The sequence below is a fragment of the Triticum urartu genome, chromosome 2 (genome assembly GCF_003073215.2).
Source record: "Triticum urartu cultivar G1812 chromosome 2, Tu2.1, whole genome shotgun sequence".
Lineage (NCBI taxonomy): Eukaryota > Viridiplantae > Streptophyta > Magnoliopsida > Poales > Poaceae > Triticum > Triticum urartu.
In genome coordinates, this window is record NC_053023.1 from 10148647 (window position 1) to 10166102 (window position 17456).

General features: G+C 43.1%; 1 pseudogene; it reads right to left on the minus strand.

Moving 5' to 3' along the window:
* Positions 1–11243: 11243 nt before the first annotated feature.
* Positions 11244–16052, minus strand: LOC125540635 (annotated as a pseudogene).
* Between the last annotated feature and the right edge of the window lie 1404 nt (positions 16053–17456).

Genomic DNA, 17456 nt, shown 5'->3' on the forward strand with positions numbered 1-17456 from the left:
GGAGAAGAAAGAATAGAGGAGAAGAATTCCTCTATTCTTTCTTCTCCTCTTTTTTTTTTCCTTTTCCTCTTCTTTTTTTATCCTCTTCTTCCTCTCATGTTCAGCGACCCTCGACGACCCTCTTTCTCGATAAAAAAAAGAGGAAGAAGAAGAAAAAAAAGAGGAGAAGAAAGAATAGAGGAGAAGATCTCCTCCATTCTTTCTTCTCCCATTTTTTCTATTCTTTCTTCTCCTCTTTTTTTTCTTCTTCCTCTTCTTTTTTTATTCTTTTCTTCCTCTCATGTTCGGCGACCCTAGACCCCCTCTCGACCCTCGACCCCTCGGCGACCGTCGACCCCCTCTCGACACTCATATATAAAACATTTTCTTCCTTCTATTCCTTCTTCCTAAATATATAAACTTTTTTTAAAATGAAACTAACCTAAACTGTACTAAATCAGAGAACATATATAGATAAAACTTTTCTAATAAAAAAATCTAACTTTTGCATATATGTATTTTTAAAACATCATTACAAATGAAAAAATACATACATATATACCTATATGAACATACATAAAAAACATATATGAACATACATACAAAAACATATATCTAAAAGATACATACATACATACATACATACATACATATATATATGAAAATCTAAAAACATGTAAAAAACATGTATAATTAAAAAAATGCACGACGGCGGCGGGGGCGGCAGACGCGCGGTGCTCACAGAGGCGGCGTCGAGTCGGGGCAGGGGACGGCCGGCGAGGGCGCGGGCGACGGCGACGATGGGCGCGGGCGACAGCCGGCGAGGGCGCGGGCGACGGCGACGACGGGCGCGGGCGACGGCGACGACGGGCGCGGGCGATGAGGGCCCGGCCGAGGGCGCGGGCGACGGCGACGACGGGCGCGGGCGACGGCCGGCGAGGGTGCGGGCGACGGCGACGACGGGCGCGGGCGACGGCGACGGCGGGGGTGGCGTGCGGCGTCGGGGTAGCCTGGCGGCGTCGAGGAGGTCGGCGTCGTCGGGGGCAACTGGCGAGGGAAATCTGAAAATTTCACAAGTCCTGGTTATATACCAAAGGCATTGGTCACGGTTCGTGGCACAAACCGTGACCAATGGCCCCCATTAGTCCCGGTTGGTGCCACCAACCGGAACCAAAGGCCTCTTTTCAGTAGCCGAAAGGGCGGGAAGCGGCGGCCTTTGGTCCCGGTTGACCAACCGGGACTAAAGGGGGGCATTGGTCACGGTTTGTGCCACGAACCGTGACCAATGCCCCCTTTAGTCCCGTTGCTGGCACCAACCGGGACCAAAGGCCTTGTGCCGCCCCGCGCCAAAACTTTAGTCCCACTTCGCTAGCTGAGAGAGCTCGAGAGTGGTTTATAAGCGCTACTGCGCTTTCCCTCTCGAGCTCCTCTCAAATGCAGGCTTTCGGGTCTAACCCTACGCTGTGTGCCTGTGGGCCTACTGGGCCTCCTGCGGGCCTAAATCCTGGCCCATGGTAGGGTTTCTAGTCGTATTCAGGCCGTGGGGGCCCAGTAGGTGGCACTTTTTTTCTTTGTTGCTTTATTTATTTTCTTTTGTTTCTACTTACAACAAAATACTTATTGTTGCTAATTTTTTTTCCATTTTTTTGTTTTGTTTTCTGCATTATTTATTTTTCTTTTATTTTTTGCTTTATTTTTAATTCTTTTTTGCTTTTAGTTTTAGAAAAATTATGAACTTTCTGTTAGTGCCATTAGTTTTCAAATTTGAAAACGCTTTTTTCTTTTTTTTCTTTGTTGCTTTATTTATTTTATTTTGTTTCTACTTACAACAAAATACTTATTGTTGCTATTTTTTTTTTTCCGGTTTTTTGTTTTGTTTTCTGCATTATTTATTTTCTTTTGTTTTTTGCTTTATTTTTTAATTCTTTTTTGCTTTTAGTTTTAGAAAAATTATAAACTTTCTGTTAGTGCCATTAGTTTTCAAATTTGAAAACACTTTTTTAGTTTTTTAGTTTTCTTTGTTGCTTTATTTATTTTATTTTGTTTCTATTTACAAAAAAAATACTTATTGTTGCTTTTTTTGTTTTCCAGATTTTTTGTTTTGTTTTCTACATTATTTATTCTGTTTTGTTTTTTGCTTTATTTTTTATTTCTTTTTGCTTTTAGGTCAGCAAAATTATAAACTTTCTGTTAGTGCCATTAGTTTTAGAAAAATTATAAACTTTCTGTTAGTGCCATTAGTTTTCAAATTTGAATAGTTAAAATTTGAATTCTTTGAAATTTGTGTGAATCACAAGTTTGTGATTAACTTTACTAAAAAAATGAACATAGATGCACCTATAGAGAAAATTCGACCTAAATTCATAGTTTTCAAATGAACTCTGAAAAAGTTGGCATAGCATACTCGTGTGTTACAAAGTTGGCATGGTATCATCATAATAGTTGCGGGAGAAAGTCTTCACTTTTTCTTCGCTTGTGTCATTTGCTTATTGCGTCGTAATCATGGATAATCTTTATCGTTTATCAGGATGCTTGGGTCAGCCTTGACATTGAAGGGAGGAATTTCATGAAACTTTTCATAATCTTCAGACATGTCTGTCTTGCCCTCCACTCCCAGGATGTCCCTTTTTCCTGAAAGAACTATGTGGCGCTTTGACTCATCGTATGATGTATTCGCTTCCTTATCTTTTCTTTTTCTCGGTTTGGTAGACATGTCCTTCACATAGATAACCTGTGCCACATCATTGGCTAGGATGAACGGTTCGTTAGTGTACCCAAGATTTTTCAGATCTACTGTTGTCATTCCATACTGTGAGTCTACCTGTACCCCGCCGCCTGACAGATTGACCCATTTGCACTTAAATAAAGGGACCTTAAAATCATGTCTGTAGTCAAGTTCCCATGTGTCCACTATGTAACCATAATATGTGTCCTTTCCGCTCTCGGTTGCTGCATCAAAGCGGACACCGCTGTTTTGGTTGGCGCTCTTTTGATCTTGGGCGATCGTGTAAAATGTATTCCCATTTATCTCGTATCCTTTGTAAGTCAATACAGTCAAATATGGTCCCCTGGACAACAAGTACAGCTCATCACAAACAGTGTTGTCACCTCTGAGACGTGTTCCCAACCAACTGCTGAAAGTCCTGATGTGTTCACATGTAATCCAGTCGTCGCACTGCTCCGGGTGTTTCGAGCGCAGACTGTTCTTGTGTTCATCGACATATGGGGTCATCAAGGTAGAGTTCTGTAGAACTTTGTAGTGTGCTTGAGACCAAGAATATCCGTCCTTGCATATTATTGAGTCACTTCCAAGAGTGCCTTTTCCAGTCAATCTCCCCTCGTACCGCGATTTAGGGAGACCTATCTTCTTAAGGCCAGGAATGAAGTCAACACAAAACCCGATAACATCCTCTGTTTGATGGCCCATGGAGATGCTTCCTTCTGGCCTAGCGCAATTACGGACATATTTCTTTAGGACTCCCATGAACCTCTCAAAGGGGAACATATTGTGTAGAAATACGGGCCCCAGGATGACAATCTCATCGACTAGATGAACTAGGACGTGCGTCATGATATTGAAGAAGGATGGTGGGAACACCAGCTCGAAACTGACAAGACATTGCGCCACATCACTCCTTAGGCTTGGTACGATTTCTGGATCGATCACCTTCTGAGAGATTGCATTGAAGAATGCACATAGCTTCACAATGGCTAATCGGACGTTTTCCGGTAGAAGCCCCCACAATGCAACCGGAAGCAGTTGCATCATAATCACGTGGTAGTCATGAGACTTTAGGTTCTGAAACTTTTTCTCTGGCATATTTATTATTCCCTTTATATTCGACGAGAAGCCAGTCGTGACCTTCATACTGAGCAGGCATTCAAAGAAGATTTCTTTCTCTTCTTTCATAAGAGCGTAGCTGACAGGACCTTTATACTGCTTCGGAGGCATGCCGTCTTTTTCGTGCAAACGTTGCAGGTCCTCCCGTGCCTCAGGTGTATCTTTTGTCTTCCCATACACGCCCAAGAAGCCTAGCAGGTTCACGCAAAGGTTCTTCGTCACATGCATCATGTCGATTGAAGAACGGACCTCTAGGTCTTTCCAGTAGGGTAGGTCCCAAAATATAGATTTCTTCTTCCATATGAGTGCGTGTCCCTCAGCGTCATTCGGAACAGCTAGTCCGCCGGGACCCTTTCCAAAGATTACGTGTAAATCATTGACCATAGCAAGTACGTGATCACCGGTACGCATGGCGGGCTTCTTCCGGTGATCTGCCTCGCCTTTGAAATGCTTGCCTTTCTTTCGACATTGATGGTTGGTCGGAAGAAATGGACAATGGCCCAGGTACACATTCTTCATGCATTTGTCTAGGTATATACTTTCAGTGTCATCTAAACAGTGCGTGCATGCGTGGTATCCTTTGTTTGTCTGTCCTGAAAGGTTACTGAGAGCGGGCCAATCGTTGATGGTCACGAACAGCAACACCTTTAGGTTAAATTCCTCCTGTCTGTGCTCATCCCACGTACGTACACCGTTTCCATTCCACAGCTGTAAAAGTTCTTCAACTAATGGCCTTAGGTACACATCAATGTCGTTGCCGGGTTGCTTAGGGCCTTGGATGAGAACCGGCATCATAATGAACTTCCGCTTCATGCACATCCAAGGAGGAAGGTTATACATACATAGAGTCACGGCCAGGTGCTGTGATTGCTGCTCTGCTCCCCGAAAGGATTAATGCCATCCGCGCTTAAAGCAAACCATACATTCCTTGGGTCCTTTGCAAACTCATCCCATTACTTTCTCTCGATTTTTCTCCACTGCGACCCGTCAGCGGGTGCTCTCAACTTCCCGTCTTTCTTCCGGTCCTCACTGTGCCATCGCATCAACTTGGCATGCTCTTTTTTTCTGAACAGACGTTTCAACCGTGGTATTATAGGAGCATACCACATCACCTTCGCAGGAACCCTCTTCCTGGGGGGCTCGCCGTCAACATCACCAGGGTCATCTCGTTTGATCTTATACTGCAATGCACCGCATACCGGGCATGCGTTCAGATCCTTGTATGCACCGTGGTAGAGGATGCCGTCATTAGGGCATGCATGTATCTTCTCCACCTCCAATCCTAGAGGGCATACGACCTTCTTTGCTGCGTATGTACTGTCGGGCAATTCGTTATCCTTTGGAAGCTTCTTCTTCAATATTTTCAGTAGCTTCTCAAATCCTTTGTCAGCCACAGCATTCTCTGCCTTCCACTGCAACAATTCCAGTACGGTACCAAGCTTTGTGTTGCCATCTTCGCAATTGGGGTACAACCCTTTTTTGTGATCCTCTAACATGCGATCGAACTTCAGCTTCTCCTTTTGACTTTCGCATTGCGTCATTGCATCGACAATGACCCGGTGGAGATCATCATCATCGGGCACATCGTCTGGTTCCTCTTGATCTTCAGCAGGTTCACCCGTTGCAGCATCATTAGGCACATCGTCTGGTTCCTCTTGATCTTCACCAGCTCCCCCCGTTGCAGCATCACCGTATTCAGGGGGCACATAGTTGTCATCATACTCTTCTTCTTCGCCGTATTCCATCATAACCCCTATTTCTCCGTGCCTCGTCCAAACATTATAGTGTGGCATGAAACCCTTGTAAAGCAGGTGGGAGTGAAGGATTTTCCGGTTAGAGTAAGACCTCGTATTCCCACATTCAGTGCATAGACAACACATAAAACCATTCTGCTTGTTTGCCTCAGCCGCATCGAGAAACTCATGCACGCCCTTAATGTACTCGGAGGTGTGTCTGTCACCGTACATCCATTGCCGGTTCATCTGCGTGCATTATATATAATTAAGTGTCCAAATTAATAGAAGTTCATCATCACATTAAAACCAAAGTACATACATAGTTCTCATCTAACAACATATAGCTCTCCAGAGCATCTAATTAATTAAACCATACATTGAAACTATGTAAAACATTTAAATGCGAAAACAAATGCGATCATAATCGCAACCAAGGTAACAATTGATCCAACGGCATAATGATACCAAGCCTCGGTATGAATGGCATATTTTATAATCTTTCTAATCTTCAAGCGCATTGCATCCATCTTGATCTTGTGATCATCGATGACATCCGCAACATGCAACTCCAATATCATCTTCTCCTCCTCAATTTTTTTTATTTTTTCCTTCAACAAATTGTTTCCTTCTTCAACTAAATTTAACCTCTTGACAATAGGATCGGTTGGAATTTCCGATTCACATACATCCTACATAAATAAAATCTATGTCACGATGGTCGGCATAATTTTCATAAATAATAAATGAACCAATAGTTATAAAGATAATATATACCACATCCGAATCATAGACAGGACGAGGGCCGACGGGGGCGGATACCAAAACCATCGCACTATATAAGATGCAATAATAAAAGTAAGAAAATTATACAAGTATCTATGTAATCATACAAGTAAGAATATTTTTCCTTTCAGAAAGAATATAAGAACAGGAGGCTCACCACGGTGGTGCCGGCGATGAGCTCGGCGCGGGTGATAGATGGCGGTGAAGACGGGGACGGAGCGTGACGGACCGCTAAACCTAGATAAATATTGAGGAAAATGAAGCTTGGAGGTCGAGCTTGGAGAGGAGAAAGGTTAAGTAGTGTGGCTCGGGCATTCTATCGAACACCTTGTGTGCATAGAAGGTGAGCTAGAGCACCACCAAGCCCTCTCCCCCTCGGCCAGAAAAAAACAGAGCAGTGTGCTCTGCTCTTACGCGAGGGGGTATATATAGGCACCTCATTGGTCCCGGTTGGTGGCATGAACCGGGACTAAAGGGGAGTCTTTAGTCCCGGTTCATGCCACCAACCGGGACCAATGGTGGTGGGCCAGGCGCGAGGCCCACTGGTCCCGGTTCGTCCCACCAATCGGGACCAAAAGGTCCAGATGAACCGGGATCAATGGCCAACGTGGCCCGGCCGGCCCCCTGGGCTCACGAACCGGGTCCAATGCCCCCATTGGTCCCGGTTCTGGACTGAACCGGGACTAATGGGCTGACCCGGCCTGGACCGTTGCTCCCTTTTCTACTAGTGTGAACTAGCACAGTGGCCCGCTCGTTGCGCGGGCTAGAATGTTTAAGAGTTTAACAATATGGATATATTAGTTGATTTGTCTAAAGAAAAACTGAAATCATACTGATGCCATTTATACAAATATAAGACGTCTCCGATTAAAGGTTTGTGTTATGTATTTTTGATATTGTTATTTTTCCTATATATACTAGTATGTATGCATGTTAACATTATTATGGAGTGGTTTTTGGTTTAAAAAAACATAGACTTGCCCATAGATTCAAGGCAAAATGAAAATATCGTTTATGTACGGATGCAGAAAGAAAATACATTACAAAAAAGTAGGGGTTAATATATGTAATCCCCGTAATTTGTTAAGAAAGAAAATAATTCATAAAACTGCTTGCCGAAATGTTTTATATTGTGGGATGGAGAGAGTATAACTTTACAGTATATTTCCTATCTGAAAACAACTTTTCATAGGCTCAACACGTCCTCAAACTGCAACATGGGCCAAGACGAATCAATATGGGCCACTTATTTTGAGAAGGATGAGGCGATCGTTCTGGAACATTGTGGATGGAGCAGTGGTGTACTGTTCGTGGCGAATCTCACTCATTTCAGCCGTTGGATTTAGCACACGAATGGCTAGGATTGATGATCATGCCCAATTCAAAACTGGTACACTATAAGCTATACTAGTAAGCTGGTACGTGCATAGCACGTGCAAAGTTTTAATTCATGTGCTTCGATGGAAATAAGTCTAAGGAATCAGCTGTCTTTGTGTGTGTGTGTGTGTAAAGCTCTTGTGATAATTATTATAATGGGATAGTTTCATTAAGCAGTAGTACTACAATGGGGTTCAGATGCACTTTAATGGGATAATTTTTTATGTATTTTTTAGAGAAAAGGTTGGGCCCTGGCCTTTGCATCATTAATTACTATGCACAAAAGATTGAGAAAAAGATGCATTTGAAGCTAGTGTATGCTCTAATCACAAGGCTACTTCTAATGAGCTGCTAATTCTGCCATATGATGTAGTACAGTTCGGCCCAGTAAATCTCATGCAGTCTTTGGGACAGGCAGACGGCATCGCCTGCGCATCCATTAAAATACTCATCTTATTTCAGCTTCTAGAGCCATCGTTCTGCCTACGCAAGGTCTTGCAAGTACTGTCGTCCATGTGACCTACAGTGAATGCCTCCGGAGGGCCTAGAATTTTCAGGAACAAAGCGAGATGATACACTGGTACTGTAGAGGCGAACCCCTTCACTCTGAGCCATAGGATTGACCCTCATCAACGGCTCAAGTTGCTTCTCAGGCTTAGGATTCAAAATTTCAAAACTCATACACTATATAGTAGTAAAGAAATATGTATGTTATTACCCTTTTTTCATTTACCTTGTAATCATCCACGCCATACTTGTGTAAATTTTATTTGTATAAATTTTCTAGCATTTTCATAACTTGCGAGGGTATCGTTTTTAGGGAGTTGATTATATATCGGAAGTAAACATATGATTTCATGGATATTCACATTGTGCCATATAAAATAGTTCATTATATGACCGCTAAAAATCAGTTTCCAAATAAATATAACATTCATGGGTAATGTCTCTAAAAGTTTGTAAATCATGGCTGAATTACCATTATGCCAATTTAAAAGGTAATGTGTTATTTATGGCTGTGTGTATTGTTTGAGCGTAGTGTATGGTGTTATGTGACGTAAGATCAACATGAAGCATCAATATTAAATTATCGATCATTTGTGTTAGATGCACAACTGCAAATTTCTATGTTCCCAAATAATGGCGTGAGTTTAGAATAGCTATTACAATATTTATTTTATCTTTTAATGGAACAACAAAATAAACATCTGAATGAAGCGAATATAAAATAGTTTATCCACATAGATAGGGCAACTAAACAATGAAAATAACCATTTTAATTACCTTTTCAAGTGTCACAAACAGCCATAGAGATTGTACACTTTGTGACCTTACGTATCAAACAATCTATGTAGTAAGCACTCATGAGAGTTCCGATTCACTGTTTAATATTGTAGATCTGCACGGTGGATAAAGAAGATATAACCTTAACACTAAATTCTCCTAACAATAAACTTATTTTTCTTTGTTTAATATTTTTGTAGGAGCATCGTTCCCCCCCTTTTGTAGCCACGTGTGCAATTACCCCCGGTGATCCTTCTCTTCCATGCACTAGATTGGAGTGTTTGATTGGATTTTAGGCTGATAGCATGACCTAAAATCCAATCAAACACGGACTATGAGATGTCCTTTTGGCAATAACATGTAAGGTTATTGGCATGCTATGGTTGTTTTGCGTTGTAATTCCTAGACACTATCCCTAGGAATAATCGATGTGTTTTAGATTTTGTACATCTGTCACCGTATTTTTTCCCTCATAAGAATAACATGTGTAGTCTTTAGTGAATCGTTTCTTTAAATAATACTTTTGATAATGTTTTCATATATTTTTACACTTTATTATACTTAGTAATAATGTTGTCATCCGGTTAGAGTCATTCATGCCTACATGTAGCACAGTTTATATTTGATAACCTACATGGTAATTATTTTGTATGGAGACCAAACATTTTTTTCTTCAAATATTAGATTAGTACACATAAGTAATTTTTGGTTATGAGCTCAGAGTTCATTTGTTCATACATATTTAGTTCTATAGTTATCAGTGCATCTAAGAAAAGCTCAAAATGTGACCTAGATAATTTGTCCTTTGTATAGTGTCATGACGTATAATTATGAGTAAAAATTTAAAATTGTGTCGTGAACAAATTGATGGGCCAAATGAAAGTTTAAAAAATACTGATACATGACCAATAAATCAAATTTTAAATTCAATCCGCCAGCCACTAAATCCAGATACATTTAAGATATCAAAAATGTTGTAATATAAAAATTAATCCACCAGCCACCAAAAAATGTTCCATTGCTTTTTTACAATCTGAAAAATGTTCCAGTGTGTAACTAACTACCTAAAATTCTAAATAAAATTGTAGAGCTGCCTAATTTTTATAATTGAATCATATATAAGCATGTTGTGGATGATCATGTATGTGTTGGTTTTCTGGGATCAATTGTACGGGAACGCTCAAACACATGCCTCATAGCGCGACCAACTCTGAAGCATGTGATTGCATCATACACAACATTCAAGTCATCACATAGTAGCACAACCTTTTTTAGTTAATTATCATGTATGTATTTGTGAAGGTATACATATATGCACCTTTGTGTCCATTTATTTTTATATGGAGGGAACGTGCATGCCATACAAAAAAATGGGACGTGCATGTCCTTCTTTTCATGTAGCTGGCCATCCTTTCTTTCCTCAAGGGCAGCACATTAATTAGCTTTTTTTCACCAAGAGTTTAGTTTATTTTGGACAGCTAATTTGCTGGTTCATTCACGCTAGAGGCTATGGGATAGTTCAATTTTGTTTTTGTTTCTTTTCTATTGCTATACGTGGGAAGCAGTACCAAATATATTTTTTATTTTCTATTGCTATACATTAGAGGCTGTACCAAATATATTTTTCCTTGACATATGTCACGTAATTCCTCTTAGGCCCACCATTTTACATATATTGCGTAGTATTAATTTTAAGAGTTTTGAAAGATCAAGGGCTAGTATTTTCTGATTAATGTGGAATTTTCTAGCCGATTTTAGTTGCTTCTAGTTCACCTTATAATACTTTTAATATATAATAGAAGATGTGATATACCTGGTAAAACATATATGAGTTGTATAAAAATGCTTGAATTGAACTACCATTTCCTTCTGCTCCTCGTTGGGTTCGACACTCTTACTTATCCAAAGGACTACGATTGATCCCCTATATTTGTGGGTCATCGCGCGCGCGCACGCACGCACGCCAAATAACTGGAGTTAGATTGTAATTGAAGTGTTGTAGATGGCTTGTAAAGATGTGCTTGGATATACAAAATGGGATCAGCCTAAATCCATGTGAATATATGAAAAGACAAGAAGAACCAGAAACATTCTCGGCTGGTAAACACTTTATATTCAGACCATAAATTTCCCAACCACCAAGAAACATACAACGATTACATCCCATGTTATTCCTAAACATGTCATATCTACTATACAATCAAAGTTGTTAAGACATAAACATTCTTCAGGGTTTTGACTATTTATTGTTTCTCATTGTTGATAGGCGCCAAGAACAATTCTCTGATTTGCCTTTTCTTCTGATAATCCGGTTCCCCAAAACCATCCCCATCTTGGTAAACACAATGCGAAATTCGGGCCAAATTTACACAGGTCTTGGCAAAATGTCTAGAAAATTTATAATGTTCGAAGGCGTCTATGTTAATTGACTTCCAAGCATCCATTATAAGGTCTTCCATGGCATCACGGGAATCTTTCTCACCAGAGTTATTCTCTGACATGTGGATAGCTATCGAAGATGGTACATCCCCTCTCTCTAGCTCGGCCTGTTATGCACACAAGACAAGTGGAGATAAATGTCATGAGATCTTACAGAAAGATTCAAATCCGGTGATCAAACTTGCAAAAAGGATTGATCGATTGCCCTTACAGAGTGTGTCGCAGAGTCGTTGCAAAGTCGAACTATTAATGACACAGAATGAACTAATCTCGTGTATCTTCCAACTTTATCAGGAGATTCTGAGGTGAGTTTTGCTTCCATGCCGAGTAGGGGAAACACATGTTGTAGCAGCAGAGGCCCAGTGGACGTAACTGGTCCATTATTGAGGTACTCTTGAAGTGTTGGTTTGTGGTTTCCATGGTGCCACTTTGCCTCCACTAGGTATGACTCGGTCACATCATGCCACTGCCATTTATGTAGAATTTATGACAGTCCTTTTAGTGGACATATCTATACCCTATTAGGAAGTGAAATTAAGTATATATGAACATACCGATTTTTGAAGGACACGACGAGCATCAAAACCATGTTGTTTTAACACATTTTCAGCCACCTCACATGATGTGTTGTACATAACAGCGTAGAGTGCTTTCATGTATTCAGGGAGTCGTTCATCGGGACTTTCTTCCCATCTGACAATATTATTTGAGAACTTTTTAGATAATTTCAAAGCTCCATTCAAGATGAAACTTTTGCTTTGTTTTGCATTCAAGGCGAAACTATCGTGTCTTGTGTACACATGCTAGTCTATGATAAGAAGATTATTTCAATGACGATAAGAAAATTATTTCAGTGATTAATCTTGCTAAATTCTGTATCTTTCCTTTTTAGCTGCATGCATTTGCCGAAAAAGTACAACCACATATATTTTACCTTCTAATGGCATCAGTGAACAGGACGAGTTCATCAAGAGTTCAATACACATCATAAACATCATCCAACTGAACTGCTAGATAAATGACTTTAGCAAGAACTTCCCGACATGCTCTGTCGTTTGGCTCCCACACTATTCCATTTGCGTAATGGTAGCACTCCATGAGACGGTCCCTCGCAAACCCCAATTTTTACCAAGGGCAATATCCTCCCTCCACCTACAATTAAGCCAATGTTTACTATCTTAAAGGACTTCAAGTAATTATATATATGCAATGAGATGCAAGAAGTTCTTTTAGACAATAAAATGTAGATATAACTCCTAGACTCTGCATGACAGGATGCACACAATCCATCTACTATGGGGAGTAATTAGCGAGGTTTAATTTAATTGTAGGTTTCTTCAAGCTTAATTACCTCACGAGTCTCACAAGTTCTTGCTGATGGACACTTTGCACATGGTTAAAGTCCATCGTTGCGAATCCAAGGAGTAACGGATCAGAATTGCTCACGTCACTAGCATAGTGATCTATGAACCATCTTGCTTCCAGTCTAGGAGATCTCCGGTGCAATGGGAGATCCAAGGCATGAACCACACTGCGTTGTAAGCGGGAATCCATGGACGGCAAGAGTTCTCTAAGAGCATTTACAGAAAATGCTTTTGCCTCGTCTAATGTTTCCTCGCCTCCAAATGCAAGGTATGAAGCCTCATAGACTGAGAGGAGTCCCTTCACATCATCTAGTATGTGGTTTAGATTTTTCAGACATTCTACATATATTGATACCATGAAATAATATCAGCTAAGTACAAAAAAACATACAACATTCTGAAGGCTACAAGTGCACATGTGTGGACTTTAATTTAGTGATCGACTATATATGTAGACGTCTCAGATAGCAGAAATCAGATTGCTTAGAGCATCTCCAACAGGCGCGCCAAACTAGCGCCGCGCCGCAAAATCCCCCTTTTATCGTGCGCGCAACCGTAATAGTTGCTCCAGTGGACGCGTGAAAACCGCGCGCGCGGCATACGTAGTCCAGCGCGCGGGCCGAAACGCAATCGCGCGCCGCTTATTTGCTGCACCCGCTCTCGCGCGCTCGCTCGCACCTCCCACCCCCCCTCCAGCCGCGCCGCCGCCGCCGACCGCGCCACCCGGCGACCGTTCCGGCGCTTCCCCGGCCTATCCCCGCCCCGCGCGCTTTCTCCGCTCCCCCTCTAGTCCCGCCGCCCCGCGCGCGTGCTAGTCCTCCGACGAACAGCGCCCGCGCGCTCGCTGCCGCTCGGCGCCCGCAAGGTGTTCGACAAAACGCCTAGAAGGTATGTATTGCTCAAAAGCCATGATTTTTGTGCATGTTGATTGTAGTTTTGTATTTATAGCATAGTATTCAACATTGTAGATGAGTTCGTCGTATGATTCTTCCGAAGAAGAATTTGATATGGAAGAGGAGGAGGATCTTGCAATGATCCTAGCTATGCATATTAATAAAAAACCGAAGCACGGTGGTTCGGTTATGGGTCGTCAAAAAATTTGGAGGGATAGGATCGATGCCCACAACAGATTGATCATGCATTATTTTGTGAAGAATCCCACATACCCCGAGTCGTATTTTCGTCACCGGTTTAGGATGAGCACCGAGTTGTTCAGGCGCATTGCAGAGAAACTAGCGAGCCATGACCGCTTTTTTCAGCAAAGGAGGAATGCCGCCGGAGAGCTCGGGCATAGCACCTTTCAGAAGGTGACAGCCGCTTTGCGTATGTTGGCATACGGTATATCGGCTGATCTAGTTGATGATCACTTGGCTATGGGTGAGAGCCAAGCCATCATGTGTGTCAAGCGCTTCGCAGTCGGAATTGTGCAAGTGTTTGGCGAGGAGTATTTGAGATCTCCCAATGCTGAAGACGTCGCAAGGCTTTTAGCGATGAAGAAAGCTCGCGGTTTTCCTAGCATGCTTGGCTCAATAGATTGCATGCATTGGACTTGGAAGAATTGTCCAAAGGCATGGCATGGGCAATTCCACGACCAAAAAAAGGGTTCCACTATAATCCTTGAAGCGGTGGCCGATCAAGAGACTTGGATTTGGCATGCGTTCTTTGGAATGCCTGGATCTTTGAATGACATCAATGTTGTCAACCGGTCACCACTGATGAGTAAGATTGCAAATGGGGAGTTGCCACTGGTGCAGTTTGTAGCAAATGGCCGTACATACAACTATGGCTATTATCTAGCGGATGACATCTATCCAAAGTGGCAAACCTTTGTCAAGCGGTTGAAAAAGTTAGAAGGTAAGAAAAATCTTGATTTCCACAATGCTCAGGCGGCGGCTAGAAAAGATGTGGAGAGAGCTTTTGAGATTTCGCAAGCCCAATTTGCTATTGTGAGAGGACCGGCTAGATTTTGGGATCAGAAGATGCTTTGGTACATAATGCACGCTTGTGTGATCATGCACAACATGATCATCGAGAATGAGCGTGGCCAAGATGTAGACTACTCTCAGTATGAGCTCTTGGGACATCCCGTGCGAGTGCGACGGAGGGCTGAAAGGGTGGCCCGTTTTGTTGCCTCCTATCATGCCATTCGACGTCCCGCAGCGCATAATGATTTTCAGAAGGATCTCATTGAGGAGTGGTGGACATGGAATGGACGATAAAGAGCATCATGATTTGTGCGTTCGTTTATTGTATTGTTGAACTATTTGTTGTGTTTAATTACACTATTTGTTGTATTGAACGATAAAAACTGTTTGTTTGAGTTGTAATAAACGAAATTGAACTATTTATTTTTGTTTGTTTTGATCTTTTTGCTTCTGTTTTCGAATGCATATGTTGTTTGTGCGAGTCACGTGCGCTGCTGGAGCGGCGCGCGCACGCTGCATTTTAGCGCGGCTGCTGGAGCCAGCGCTGCGCACCGCGCCAAACCAGACGATGCACGCGCGGCATATCTATTTTTTCCACGCGGCGCGGCCGGCGCCTGTTGAAGATGCTCTTAGTAAGTGGAACGGGCCCAATAGCACTGTCCAACATCTATCGGGGTATGTAGCATTGGAGTACTACGTGCAGGGAAGCGGACTGGGAAGCCACTCTCCCTGAGCAACCTGAATCTCAAGGCCGCGGAAGCAACGTCATCACCGTCATCGTCATCACGGCTCCACTGATGATTTTTTGCACTATGGATAGTGGTGAGGATGTCGGTGATCTCGTCGTCGAAGTGGTAGGCGATACCGAGCCGTTGCAGTGTGTCGACGAGCCCGAGCTTTGCAGGTTGGTCGTCACCTCCGCTCACCACCATCAGCCGCTCCCTCACTTCGGCCTTCAACTTATCGAAGCTCCGAGCTCGCAACCCATCCAAGCGTGCACGTAACTAATTGCCATAAGTATTTTCATCAGCTAATATATATAGTGGATCTATTTGTGCTGTATTATGAGACGATAATCACCTGATCATGGGTGTCATGTCTGCGATCGTCGAGCGAAAGCAGGAGGTAGTCGTAGTCCCAGGAGCTGGGAGCGTAGTTTGCTGACCGGCGAGCCGGCGGAGTCGACGACGAGGAGGAGGAGGTGCAGCGGACTGCTTTCCGCAGCGGCGAGGTCGGCCAGAGGCATTTGCTTGCCGAGGCCATAGTTGGCTGAAAGTGCCACGTCATGGTGCTGAAAAACATAACTAAGTTCGCTTGGTGCGTTAGCAACTGCTGGTTGTTATTTGAGAGTAGCCAGAATGCCAGCCAATTTAAAGGCAAGCGAGCTAGCCTTGCTGGCCTTGCCCGCGTGAAAATTGTGGGACAAACTGTTTTCAACCACAGCTTAAGTCCGATTGCAAATACCAACTAGAACACCTGATATCTTCTTCCCAAAGAAATTAGTTTGTCACATTGGTACGTTATTTTGTCACATTGACAGGTACAATGAAATAGTTTAGACGACTGATATCTTCTTCCCAAAGAAGAATCCATGTTGTACGAATCTATCTAAATACATATTGTATTACTGAACTAAAAGACAAAATTAGTGTTAGACTGCTGCTTGGAATCTCGTTGTTTTCAGCCGATTTACAATTATAAAATAGGAAAACGTTTCTCTCCAGCGGACCGGTTAAACTTTCGGCCGGCCGCGGCTGACCATACACGGTCCGATGAGACCCATGCTTTGAAAGCGACGTTTGGCTGAGATACAGCCTTATCTAATTGTACTAGACCTAAGCATCGCTAGCTACTTTCTTATCTTTTTCCTCCTTTGTCTCTAACAACCATCCATTCCTTTCCACATGTCTCTGCTCCATTGCTTTTTCACCATCTCTTCTCAAATGTCCATGGTATTCACTTCCCCTGTCCCTTGGTCGTCGCAAAACACAACAACTAGGCGGGCGAAAGGCTGCAACCCCTAGCCAGAGGTGTTGGAACCGACTGGGCGAAAAGCTACAACCCTTAATTGAAGGTGCTGGAAACAACAGAAGCTGCAACGGGCAACATCAACTGGGAAGCTGCAACCAACCGGGCAAAAAGCTACAACCCCAGGTGAAGGTGCTGGAAACGTCCGTCTGGGAAGCTGTAATGTGGCCATGGCGACCCGTGCTATGACTCGTGCAACCGGCGGTGACCCATGATACAACCGTGCCCTCGCAGAGCTACAACCAGCAGCAACCTGTTCTACGCTCGTTTTGGTGAAAGCTACAACCAGAGGCAATAGAGCTCCAACCAGCGGCTAACCGTGCTACAACCGTCCTTGGCAAAGGCTGCAACCGGGCATGGAGGAGCTGCAACCGGCCATCGTGTTTTGCTACGAGCGTTTCAGGCGACCCTATCATGAAGACCCGACGCCCACCAAAGATGCTACGACAGGCACCACGGGATGCTGCAACCAGCCACCAGGTTTGCTACAAATGTGCCTCGCGACCCTACAATAATCACAATGATGCCGGAGGAACGGCAATGACCTCATGCTGCGACAGACACATCCATGGCTGTGATGATGACGACCATGCTCACGCCCATGACGACGACAGCGACCTGTTTGTTGTTGGCCACCACCGCCAAGCGAGGGTGAGCGCAGGTAGCATGAGTGGCCAGCGAGCGCGAGACGACAGCGGCC